The sequence below is a fragment of the Euphorbia lathyris genome, chromosome 10 (assembly GCF_963576675.1).
Source record: "Euphorbia lathyris chromosome 10, ddEupLath1.1, whole genome shotgun sequence".
Lineage (NCBI taxonomy): Eukaryota > Viridiplantae > Streptophyta > Magnoliopsida > Malpighiales > Euphorbiaceae > Euphorbia > Euphorbia lathyris.
In genome coordinates, this window is record NC_088919.1 from 31,221,831 (window position 1) to 31,235,215 (window position 13,385).

At 37.7% G+C, this 13,385-nt stretch overlaps 2 long non-coding RNA genes and 1 other non-coding gene across 3 annotated transcripts; 2 read left to right on the top strand and 1 right to left on the bottom strand.

The window, feature by feature from the left end:
- The first annotated feature begins 2,254 nt into the window (after positions 1 to 2,254).
- On the top strand, positions 2,255 to 2,361 carry LOC136210140 (small nucleolar RNA R71). Its single transcript, XR_010677848.1, has one exon. It is a non-coding gene; the product is annotated as a small nucleolar RNA R71 (small nucleolar RNA).
- Positions 2,362 to 3,603: 1,242 nt separating this feature from the next.
- LOC136208505 (uncharacterized) lies at positions 3,604 to 7,012 on the bottom strand. The gene is made up of 3 exons (XR_010677186.1): positions 4,989 to 7,012; positions 4,398 to 4,899; positions 3,604 to 4,325 (listed from the first exon to the last, which is right to left on the bottom strand). It is a non-coding gene; the product is annotated as an uncharacterized lncRNA (long non-coding RNA).
- Positions 7,013 to 7,125: 113 nt separating this feature from the next.
- On the top strand, positions 7,126 to 8,186 carry LOC136208506 (uncharacterized). Its single transcript, XR_010677187.1, has 2 exons — positions 7,126 to 7,202; positions 7,831 to 8,186. It is a non-coding gene; the product is annotated as an uncharacterized lncRNA (long non-coding RNA).
- The last annotated feature ends 5,199 nt before the right edge of the window (positions 8,187 to 13,385 follow it).

Here is a 13,385-nt window from a genome sequence, read left to right on the forward strand (position 1 = left end):
TCGATCATTTGATCAATGAAAGGTAGAGCAAAATGATCTTTCCTGGTTGCTTTGTTAAGGTTCATATAATCTTACAAACTCTCCAACCGGTGGTGGTTCACGTAGGTATTAATTCACCTTCGTCATTCCTTACAACAGTTATGCCTCCCTTTTTAGGTACACAATGGATTGGACTAACCCATTCGCTATCCGAGATAGGATAAATGATTCCATTGTCTAACAGTTTAGTAATCTCATTTTTTACTACTTCTTTCATATTCGGATTTAAGCGTCTTTGCCTATCCGCTTTAGGTGGCTTATCTTCTTCTAAGTGAATTCTGTGCATTACAATACTAGGATTAATTCCTTTCAAGTCTGAAATTTGTCATCCCATACTTCCTATTCTATTTCTAACAACTTTTTTCAATTTTTCTTTTGAACATGTGTTAATTTGTTAGAGATAATTATAGGTAGAGAATCGCCTTCGCCTAAGAAAGCGTACCTCAAATGGTTTGGTAACTCTTTAAGTTCTAATTTAGGGGGAATTACAATTAAAGGCGGAACTGGTCCATCTTCTCGGACCAAAGGCTCTGGGTCCTTATCTTCTAATTCTTCACCCATTATTGGTTCTATTATTTCTTCTTTTTGAATAATGTCATTAACACATTCTTCAACTAAGTCAAGTTTCATACAGGCGAATTCCTCCATAGGATATTTCATCGCTTTGTTCATATCAAACTCAATCTTATCTTGTCCTATCCTTAAAACTACCTTCCCTTCCGACACATCAACTAGAGCACGTCCCGTGTTCATAAACGGTCTGCCAAAAATTAGTGGACAATTAACGTCATATGCAAAATCTAATATAACGAAATCGGTAGGGAAAATAAATTTGTCGACTTTAACTAAAACATCTTCAATTATACCATATGGTCTTTTAGTGGTTTGATCCGCTAATTGCAAAACCATATTGGTACGTTTGATATCTTCTTCTAAACCTAACTTATTAAAAATAGATAATGGCATTAAGTTTATACTTGCTCCTAAATCACAAAGACAACTTGGGAATTCAATATCTCCCAATTTACACGGAATAGTAAAACATCCGGGATCTTTGAGTTTAGTAGGCAAATTACTCGACACTGTTGAACTACAATCTTCAGTTAGTGAAATGGATGAAATCCCTTCCCAACTAATTTTCTTTGAAATTAAATCTTTTAAGAATTTACCATAATTGGGAATTTGTGTAATTGCATCCATAAATGTCAAATTAATGTGCAAATTTTTAAGTTTATCTAAAAATGTTAAAAGTTGTTTGTCATAGTCCTTATTTCGGACTTTGTGTGGAAAAGGTGGTTTGGGTACAAAAGTTTTTGTACTTGAGTCAATTGGTGAACTTTTAGTGTTTAATGTATCTTCTTTGGATTTTGGTAAATCAGTTCCTTGTAAAGTTGAATCTCCGGGCATTTCCGGACCTAAGTAATTTTTCCCTGAACAAAGAGTGATAGCCTTTACATGCTCTTTCGTATTTTCCTCCGTATGGCTGGGAAGACTTCCCTCTTTGCGGGATGGAATTGATTTAGCAAGTTGTTCAATTTGAACCTCCAAATTATGGATGCTAGATGAATGGTTTTTAATAAGCTGGTCGAATTTATTCTCGATCGGTTTAAAACCATCGTCGTGATTACTTATTTTTCCACTCATAGCATCTATAAATTTGTCGATTTTAGAAGATAAAGTGCTAATCGTATCTCTTGATTGATTTTGATAATTATTGGTACGATTTTGATTAGCATTAGCATTATTATTATTATCTCTCCAATTAAAGTTAGGATGATTTCTCCATCCGGGATTATAAGTATTGGAATAAGGGTTATTAGTTTGGTTTTGCCCTTGGACAAAATTTACCTGTTCAATCTCGCTCATACCTTCATAATCCACATCCGTTTGGATTGGATTACCATTAGAGTCGCACGGTACCATAAACCTATCAATTTTGTGCGATAAGGTAGAAAATTGGGCTTGTAACATCGCAACTGGATCAAGATTCACTATACCTTTAAACGATGATGTATTCGAGGATGATGGTTTCGCCACTGGTATATGTCCACGATTTGCGGGCCATATACTGCTGTTAATCGCCATTTCCTCCAAAAGTTCTCTTGCTTGGGCTGATGTCTTCTTCATAAATAACCCTCCTGGCATAGCATCTAATGAACCTCTAGTTGTAGGATTTAATCCATTGTAAAATGTTTGCATTAAAAGTGCATCGGGCAATTAGTGGTGTGGGCATAAACGTTGAAGTTCTTTAAAACGTTCCCAAGCCTCATAAAGAGTTTCGTTATCATGTTGAGAAAAAGATGTTAACTCTTTTATGACTCTTGCGGTTTTTGCTAAAGGAAAATATTTTGATAAAAATGCTTAGGCAAGTTGGTCCCAAGTTTCAAACATTGCGCGTGGCATAGAAGTTAACCATTCTTTGGAGTTATCCTTCAAAGTAAAAGGAAAGAGGCGAATTTTGATTGCTTCGGCAGTCACATCATTTATTTTAAAAGTGTCACAAATTTCAAGGAAATTTGTCAAATGGGTGTTAGGATTTTCGTTAGGTAACCCGTAAAATGTTACATTATTTTGCAACATATTAAGCAATGTTGGCTTAATTTCAAATTGGTTCGCATTTATTTGGGGTCTAACGATACTATTGGTTACACCGGCCACTCCTGGCCTAGCGTAATCCATAAGTGTAGCCATAGTTTCTGGTTCGGTATCTCTAGTTTTTAATGGAGTTTTGTTTTTATTTTTCTTGTTTTTCTTGTTCTTTTTAAGGGTTCTTTCAATTTCTGGGTCTATAGGGTCTAGTGTAGTGCCTGAACTTCGAGAACTGCGCATGAACCTGAAATCTTGCACGAACCGAAACTACCTTCAAAACAGAATTTGAAAAATAAATATGTTAGTAATTTGAAATAAATAAAATATAAAAGATTGAATAAGTATGTGTAAACCTAGATTCGAAATAAAACACGAAAAATCTAAATTTTTGTTAAAAATTGTGACGTTCCCCGGCAACGGCGCCAAAAACTTGTTGAGCGATTTTCGCAAGTGCACGGTATACGCTTGTAGTAATAAAAGATATCGAACCCACAGGGAACGCTTTTTAACGAAAACTTATTTTAAATCGGTTTGATTTACTTTCAAGGTCTATAATATGGAAAATCGTTTAATTGGATTTGGTTTTGAATTTGCTAGAATAAGAATTAGACTAGAGTATGTAGAATGTTAGAAATCACTTCTGATTTAAGGATGAATTTACAAAACAGAAACGTTTAGTGCTTTAGAAAAGTGAATAAATGTATTCGTTTGCATTAAGCAAAGAAAACAACTTCAAACTTTGTATACAAATTATATAAATGTAATAACGTGAACTCATTCAATTAAAAGGCTTTGAACGCAACAATCCCCTAACTGGTTAGATTGCTTCCTTAACCGAATTGATACTTTTATCCAAGATACCAATTTGCCTAAGTGTTCAACAAAGTTTCCTTGTAAAGATTTTGAATTCAACTACGTATTAATGAAAACACCAGAACTCACTTTGGATCATTTACCATAAGTGCTATATAAAAATCTATCGAATAAAATAAACTTTATTAGATGAAGTATGAATTTGATAAAAGTTTACAGAGAATAAGAAGCATGGAAGCTTTCGACGACTTTCAAGTGAACGGGTTGTCAATCCTTTCCTTGAACCTCGTTTAGAGTTTGTCAGGCTCCTGGGGCGAATCCTCTACTAAATCTTCTCGCTGAATCTTCGGAATAGAGATTGGTCTATCTACTCACCCATAAGTTGATAATGATCAAAAAGATCAGACATCCTTCCATAATGGAGAGAGGAATTCAAGTGGAGACATTCAATACAGATGTCAATCTAGCTAGTGACTGGAGGAGTCCCATCAAGGAGTATTTGTCGAACCCAGGAAGACGAGTACCTTATTCCCTCAAGATTAGAGCATTGAACTTCTTATTGATGGAAGGTGACTTGTACCGCAAAAATGTAGATGGACTTTTGCTGAAATGCTTAGGATTTTCCGACAGCATGGAAGTTATGAAACAAGTCCACGAAGGAGTATGTGGAGCTCATCAGGCAGGCATCAAGATGAAGTGGCTCATCAGGAGACATGGGTACTTTTGGCCATCTATGCTGAAGGATTGTATGTCTTATGCAAAAGGATGCCGCCAATGCCAAATATATGGGCAGATTCAAAGAGTTCCTGCAGATGAGATGCACGCAGTCGTCAAGCCGTGGCCCTTCAGAGGATGGGCAATTGATTTGATAGGGAAAATTTATCCTGCATCATCAAAAGGGCACAACTTTATGATCGTGGCAACAGACTACTTCACAAAATGGGTAGAGGCCTTACCAGTGAAGAAAGTGGACCAGAGAGATGTTGTGAAGTTCATCAAGGAGAACATCATTCACAGGTACGGGATCCCTCAGTCAATTACCACAGACCAAGGAACCATGTTCACCGGAGATGACATGAAGGACTTCATGGAAGATTATGGAATCAAGTTGTTGCACTCTACTCCTCATTATCCACAAGCTAATGGTCAAGCTGAGGCCTCCAACAAAGTTCTCATCAACATCCTTGAAAAGATGATCGAAGATAACCCTAGGGAATGGCACATCTTACTTTCAGAAACTTTATGGGCATACAGAACATCAAAAAGGAGTGCCACAGGCGTCAGTCCTTTCTCATTAACATATGGACATGATGACGTGCTTCCTATGGAGGTAGTAGTGCCGTCCCTTAGAGTAGCCAGACAAAATGAACTCACTCCAACAGAATACACAGAAGCTATGATGATGGAACTTGAAGAATCTGATGAAGCTAGAATGCAAGCACTTGATCGAATGATCGCCTAGAAAAAGAAAGTAACCAAAGCATACAATAAGAGAGTGAAGAAAAAGACCTTTGAAGAAGGAGACATGGTTTGGAAACTCATCTTACCAGTTGGAAGTAAAGATAGAGCATATGGAAAATGGTCTCCAAATTGGGAAGGACCATTCAAAGTCTTCCAAGTTCTAAAAGGAAACTCTTATTGGTTAGCCAGCTTGCAAGGGGAGCCACATAAGAGGTTCATCAATGGAAAGTACCTCAAGAAATTATATCCCACCCTTTGGGAACTAAGGGAGAATCAGCCATAGGATGTAGGCAATCTGTATTTGATGTAATGCAAAGCAATTTCAATTTGAAAATTGTAAAGCTGGCTTATAGCTGCTATTTTGTTGCAATAATAGCAGGCCTCAAGGCCGCAATTTATTCATCAAGCAATGTCTATCAAGTCTATCTAACAAAGAAATCTCTCTGGGGAGAATTTACCTTTCCCCTTGATGGAATCATGTTGATTTTCTCCATTGAATTGATTGATTAGGCTTCTGCTTCTTGGCACCAGCAAACTCATCGTCAGAATAAGGATTGGTAGTGCACCGATCATGACTGATTCGGCCTCTAATCCTTCTCACCAGGAAACTTTTTGTCAGAATAGGTACTAGTTGTGCACTTATGTTCAGAGGCCTCTACTTCTTGGCACCGACAAACCCTTTGTGAGAACAGGAACTGGTTATGGACTTATGTTCAAGAGCTTTAATCCAACGTGCAAGCAGGCTGAATGATGGAATCTTCATCAACAATACTTGGTAGTGCACTGATGTCTACAACATCTTCATTGACAAGTTCTCTTTCTCCATTGAATTGATTGATTCGGTTTCTGCTCTTTGGCACCGGCAAATCCATCATCAGAATAGGGATTGGTAGTCCATCGATGTCTGCAACAGCTTCATTGACAACTTGAGTTGGTGATGTAATCACGAGCAACTTGTTAGCACCTTGATGAAATGGGTTGCACTTCAATTGATCGATTCGGTCTTAACTCCTTGGCACCGGCAAACCCTTCGTCAGAACAGGGACTGGTTATGGACTTATGTTCAAGAGCTCTAATCCAACGTGCAAGCAGACTGAATGATGGAATCTTTATCAACAATACTGGGTAGTGCAACACAAACAATTTGGTAGCCTTGTAATTAAAGGAAATGGTCAATTGATTGATTCAGCCTCTACTCTTTAGCGCCGACAAGCCATCATCAGAATAGGGATTGGTAGTGCACTGATATCTACAACAGCTTCATTGACAAGTTCTCTACTCATTGGCACCGGCAAGCCCATCGTCGGAATAAGGATTGGTAGCGCACCGATGTCCACAACAGCTTCATTGACAACTTGAGTTGGTGATGCAATCATGAGCATTGATCAATTGATTGATTCGGCCTCTACTCCTTGGCATATGGAAACTTTGTCAACAAGAGTTGGTGATGCACTTACAACTTGGTAGCACCACGATTAAAGAAACCCGATCAATGATTGATCAGTCCTCTAATCTTGGATACTAGCAAGCTTTCCGGTGACAATAGGGACTGTACATGTAAAAATATACACAGCAGCCCCAGGAACAACTTCGTCAAAAATCACGATCACGATTCAAGAAGATGCAACAGATAAAATCATTCTTCAATCTGCAGATTATCAAAAGGAAAAGTACTGAGTATAATTCTTTACACCGAAAAAAAAGGGAAATAATGCAACAAAGCCATGTATCATGTTTCTTTTTCGCTACTGAAGTTGAAAATCGAATGAAAGCCGATAGTAAAGCAAGGTCGGGGATCTTTGGCCAACATAATTGATTGTCGGTGGTCTGAAGTTTCTGCAACATGGTCCACCGTCAAAAGCAAAATCATATAGTCATCTTCAATTGGAAAAGAAAAGAAATCATAGATACACCGCCTCCTTTGCCTCCTCTTTTCTTGGAAATAATAAGATCCAGAGACATCATGACGGCACTTGGCGGCAAAACATTCTTCACAGAGATGAGTATTGTCCTCTCAGCACTGATCTTATTCTCTTCTTGAACACACAAATGAACTGAGTGAAAGTCAGATCAGCAAGAACTATATATTTCTTTTTGTCGAGGTGAGAGCTCTTGGCATGGCTTTGGAATTAGAAATACCGTTGTTGCTGTGATTAGTCGAAAACAAAAAGGAGAAAAGAAAGCAAATATAAATAGAGTTTGTTGTTTGAAGAGATTGATTTGAATCAAAAAGAGTGAATTCGCGAACTCAAAGGGAAAAGAAAAGAAAAGAAATTGTATATAGAAGACCCACAGGTAAGGTAAGCTGCTAAGTTAGAGTTTTGCACGTGTCATTTTGTATTTTAGTAGGTTTTTTCTATTGTTCTTTTTATTTCCTATTTTTTATGCTATTCCAAATAGTTTTTAAGTGCAATTAACATTCTCAAAATTGGTATTTTTTTTTTTTTGTTTTGATTCATCTGATTGATTTGTTTTTATCTTGTTTTAAAATTCAATCCTCTTCTTTTCCGGTTCATATACATATATTTTACAATTTATTTTTTATTTCATTTTATAGATTAGGATTAGTTCTTTTCTTTTAGAAGTCCTAATTCAATTGGAGGACTAATACCTAGCCTTTTATTTTTTCCTCTATGCATTTTGATTTTTTTTTTTAGTTTAAAAGATTTTTCTGTTAGACCAAGCATACATTTTCGACTCTCAAATTCATGCTTGTGGGGGCAGTTGTGTACACCATAATTTAGTTTTTTGGCTTTTAATTATTTTTAATATATTAATTGGCCTAACTTACATCTAAATAGATTTTCCAATTGACAATACGGGGGAAAACTATTTTCTAGGATGAACCTCAAGGGGAACCTAAGGTAAATCAAAGGGATATCAGAAGGCTAGTTAATATTTTAACGTGTATTTTTGTGAGCCAATTAGAATGCATGAAAGTTAGAAAGCGCAATGTTATCGTTGAAGTCAAAGTGGAGCGGTTACTCAATGTGGTGGAGAACGTGGATTAGTGGAAAGAAGCAGGAAGTTACCTCCAACATCTATAAAAGGAAAGAATCACGATGAACAAAGCCCGATGAACCAAATCAACAAACCCAAGCAAAAACTCTAGCAAATTATCCTTAGACTTCAGCATCTTTAGATTTCTCAGTTTGTTCCCTTAGTTTCAATTTTCAGATCTAAAGTTCATTCATTTCCCAATACATTTTTATTTTATTTGTTGTTCAATCGTTTCTGTAAGGTCGGTATCGTTTTGATAATCGAATCTTTGGAATTTTACGGTCTCTTTTATTCCATACAATCATTTTGATAATTAGAAGTTAGAAAGCGCACTCAATTTCATTCCATAGTTTGATAATACTATAATTATCTGGCATGCCCGCAATTTCCCACGAAAGAGCCAAACACTAACATATGAAAAAAATCGAGTAATTACCTCGAGAAACATAAGAAATTTTTGTAATTTTTGATACCTTTGTGTTTCCCGATTTTAGTTGTCCATGAATCTTCTATTTCTATCGGATTTCTTCAATTGGAGATATCAGTTTGAAAAAAAAAAGACAAATAAAAAAGAAAACATGGATAAGGTAGCGAGAAGTATAGAACATGGGTAACAGCAGAAATGGATCTGAAAGATGAAACTATAACAACTATTGTTTAATAAAAATATAACGACAACACAATTGAGAACAAAATAACAACAACAACAACAACAACAAAGCCTTAGTCCCGAAATGATTCGGGTCAGCTAACATGAACCATCATATAAAACCGTGAAAATCAAGTCGTGTCAGCGACACAGATTCGCTCCCTCCACTCCGTCCTATCCACTACCATATTTTCCTCAATTCCCAATAAACTCATATCACTCTCGATCACCCTCCTCCAAGTTTGCTTAGGTCTTCCCCTACCCCTCACCACTACATCCCTTTGCCACTCTTCGGTTCTCCTAACCGGCGCATCAAGCGCTCTACGTCTCACATGGCCAAACCACCTTAGTCGGTTTTCTCTCATTTTATTCTCAATAGATGTGACCCCTACTTTTGTCCTAATTATTTCATTACGCACCCGGTCCTTTCTCGTGTGACCACACATCCATCTCAACATACGCATCTCCGCCACCGACATCTTATGGATGTGGCAGTGTTTCACTGCCCAACACTCCGTACCATATAACAATGCTGGTCTAATTGCCGTCCGGTAGAATTTTCCCTTCAATCTATTAGGCATGCCGGGATCACAAAGGAAACCCGTAGCACTCTTCCACTTCGACCAACCAGCTTTAATCCTATGAGCAACATCTCCATCTACTTCTCCATCCGTTTGGATAATAGATCCTAAATACCGGAAGCAATCCGAGGCCTGAACAACTCTCCCATCTAGGATGATTGTCCCTGCCTCCCTACTCCTACGGCCGCTAAACTTACACTCCAAATATTCTGTCTTACTTCGACTCAACTTAAAGCCTCTAGATTCTAGAGTTTGCCTCCATAGTTCCAACTTCATCTCCACTCCTTCTTTCGTCTCATCAACCAACACAATATCATCTGCAAACAGCATGCACCATGGTATACCATCTTGAAGTGAACTTGTTAGTTCATCCATAACGATGGCAAAAAGAAATGGGCTTAGTGCGGAACCTTGATGCACTCCAATCGTAATAGGAAACTCTTCAGTCTTCCCAACACTAGTACGTACACTCGTGCATACTCCCTCATACATGTCCTTTATGATGTCAATATATTTCCGCGAAATGCCTTTCCTTATCAAGGCCCACCAAAGTACTTCCCTTGGTACCTTATCATATGCTTTCTCCAAGTCAATGAAAACCATATGCAAGTCTTTCTTCTTATTTCGATAGTGCTCCATTAATTGTCTCATTAGATGGATGGCTTCCATAGTTGATCTTCCCGGCATAAAGCCAAACTGGTTTTCCGAGATCTTCACCGTCCTCCTTAGCCTTTGTTCAATCACTCGCTCCCAAAGTTTCATAGTGTGACTCATTAATTTGATTCCCCGATAGTTGGCACAATCTTGGACATCGCCTTTGTTCTTATATAAAGGGATTAAGGTACTTTTCCTCCATTCTGATGGCATCTTATTGTTCCTCCAAATTTTGTTGAAGAACGTCGTCAACCATTCGATTCCTCTTTCTCCCAAACATCTCCAAATCTCAATAGGGATGCCATCAGGTCCTACTGCTTTCTTCAACTTCATCTTACTTAATGCCATTTTGACTTCACCCTTTTGAATTCTCCGCAGGCATTCATGATTTATCATATCGTGATGGATACTTATATCTCCAACATCTTGTTGGCGATCTCCATTAAATAAGTCATCAAAATAGGACCTCCATCGTTCCTTGATATCCTTATCTCCAACTAGGACTTTCTGGTCCACATCCTTCACACATTTAACTTTTCCGAGATCTCGCGTCTTCCTATCTCTCATCCGAGCAATTCTATATATGTCTCTTTCCCCTTCTTTCGTATCCAATCTTGTATACAGATCCCGATTCACCTTTGCTCTAGCATCTCGTATGACCTTCTTTACTTCCCTTTTAGCCTCTTTGTATTTTTCGTAGTTCTCGTCGCTCCTACATTTCCCCAATAGTTTATAGGATTCTCTCTTACTCTTTACTGCTTGTCGTACTTCTTCTGTCCACCAAGATGTGTCCTTACCCGGTGGCATGCTACCTTTAGATTCCCCTAGAACTTCCTTCGCTACTTCCCTTATACTATGCTCCATCTTATTCCATATCGAATCTATATCTGAATCCATATTGCAAGTCCAAATATCTTTTTTGGTCATCTCATCCACAAATTTTTGTTGATTCTCCCCTTGCAATTTCCACCACTTAATCTTAGTCTCTACTTGAGGTGTTTGTTTTCTTATACATTTCCTACTTCGAAAATCTAGCACCACTACTCTATGTTGGGTTGTCGTACTCTCACCAGGGATCACCTTACAATCAATATAACTCTTTCTCCAAGCACTCCTTACTAAGAAGAAGTCAATTTGGCTCGCATTACCGCCACTCCGATAAGTCACTAAGTGGGATGTTCTCTTCATAAACCATGTGTTCATGATACTCAAGTCATAGGCTGATGCGAATTCCAAAATATCATTTCCTGCTTCATTCTTATCTCCAAAACCATACCCTCCATGAACACTCTCAAACCCATCTCGCCTAGAACCCACGTGTCCATTGAGATCACCCCCTAGTACCATTTTTTCATCCCTAGGAACCTGTTGCACCACTTCCTCTAAGTCATCCCAAAAAGCTTGTCTTATAGACACATCTAATCCTATTTGTGGCGCATATGCACTAATGACATTCACAACCTCATCCCCTATCACTAGCTTAACACTCATAATTCTATCGCTCTTCCTAGACACCGCTACTACCTCATCAATATACTCCCTATCAATAAGAATACCTACTCCATTTCTACCCTTATCCTTTCCTGAGTACCAAAGCTTATAACCCCAAGGAGCTATCTCTCTAGCCTTAGCTCCAACCCACTTGGTTTCTTGTAGGCATAATATATTTATTCTCCTCCTCTTCATAACATCTACAATTTCAGCTAATCTTCCTGTCAAAGAACCTATGTTCCATGTCCCAAAGCGTAACCTACTACCCTTACCCCTACCCCTACCATTACCGTGGACTAGCTTATTTACCCGCAACCCTTGCATATTTGACACCACCCCCGGGTCCTGGGGTGGCGCGCCGCTTCGGGGCGACGACCTAGCAACCCTTGCACATTTATCACTACACCCGGGTCTATGAAGTGCAGCGCGTCGCTGAGTAGGGAACGCCCCAACGGTATTCATATTATGGTTCATGTCATAAGATGTGACTAAGTTTTACGCTGGCCGCCGCAAACCTACCGCAACCCTCAACATATGAAAAAAATCGAATAATTATCTTCAGAAACATAATACTATCTATCATGACCAATGAACATAATGGTGGAATACTATCTATCAAGCTTTATATAAAAGTTTATTTGTGACTTTTGGATTTCCTTTGCTTTGTGTTTTTTCATCTTCATGTAACTCTTACTTTCTTTTATTATTTTAATTAATGAGCTAGTAATTGTTTAATATATTATAAATATAAATCTGTTATTTTTAATTAATTAAATCTTTTTAATTTTGATTTTTTACTACGTTGACAACTCATCAAAAAAAACCTTTAAAACACTTCTACTCATTTCTCTCTGCTTCCGCTATTATATATAGTATAGGGGTAAATTATATCCATGGCCACTAAACTTTATCTATTTTCATATTATGGCCACTGAATTTCATTTCTTCTTAGTATGATCACTGAACTTTACACTTTTTTAACACCGGTGGCCATTAAATTTTAACTATCTTCTCAAAATGACCGTTAACAATCTCAAAATGAAAATATTCAAGAATTAAAGTTGTTCAGAACGACATTTACCATGAAAACACATTTTTTTATTTTCGAAAATCACATTTTGTAGAGTTTTATCTCTCTAAAAATTCATTTTCTCTCTCCTAAACAAACAACACCTAAATGACCTCAAAACGAAATTTTTCAAGAATTAAAGTTCCTTAGAATATTATTAACGCTTTGAATTTTTTATTTTTAGCCATCAACGGTCGTTTTGAAGCGTTGAGTGACTACCGGTGTTAAAAAGTGTAAAGTTCAGTGGCCATACTGGGAAGAAATGAAGTTCAGTGGCCACAATGTGAAAATGGGTAAAGTTCAGTGGCCATGGGCCATGGCCACTAAACTTTACCCATTTTCACATTCATTTCTTCCACCATTGAACTTTACACTTTGTAACACTGGTAGCCACTATCACCGTTGACCACCAATTATGACCTTTGACTCACTATTTTAACCTGTTATCTCTCTCATTCCTACTTCCTCAAAGATTTTATACCAATTTTACCCTTTGCTCCTTCTTCTCTAGCTTCAATGGATCATTTCTCTCTCAAAAAAAAAAAATATCCTTTCATCTTCATGGATTATTGCTTTCCGATTTCAGCTTTTTCTCTTCATTTTCACTATCTTTTAAATTAGTTTTACCCTAGGCAACATTACTCAAGTTCTCAAACATAAAATCGACTCCAACTCTTCATGAGAAATCAAATCCCCGCCACAGTGGCCACAATCTTCTTCCTCAGCTTTGGCAGCCACTGAATTTCCATCCTTGTTTTCCTTTGGAGGAGACGATCTCATCCACCCTTGGAGAAGCCGCGAAATGTTTTCCGTGCTTGATGCATGCGTCGCCACCGGAGCTGCCGTGGAAGATGAGGAAGAGGAGTTGTGACTCAAATCTAGGTTTTTTAATGAAGAAGAAGAAGAATTGAAGCTTTTTGACATAAAGTGAGGATCCAAAGTAGATGAAGCTGAGGATTCAAACTTTTTGAGTATTTGAAGCCTATTCCAATAATTCTTTATATCATTATCTGTTCTTTGCGGGAGATATCGCTGCCCA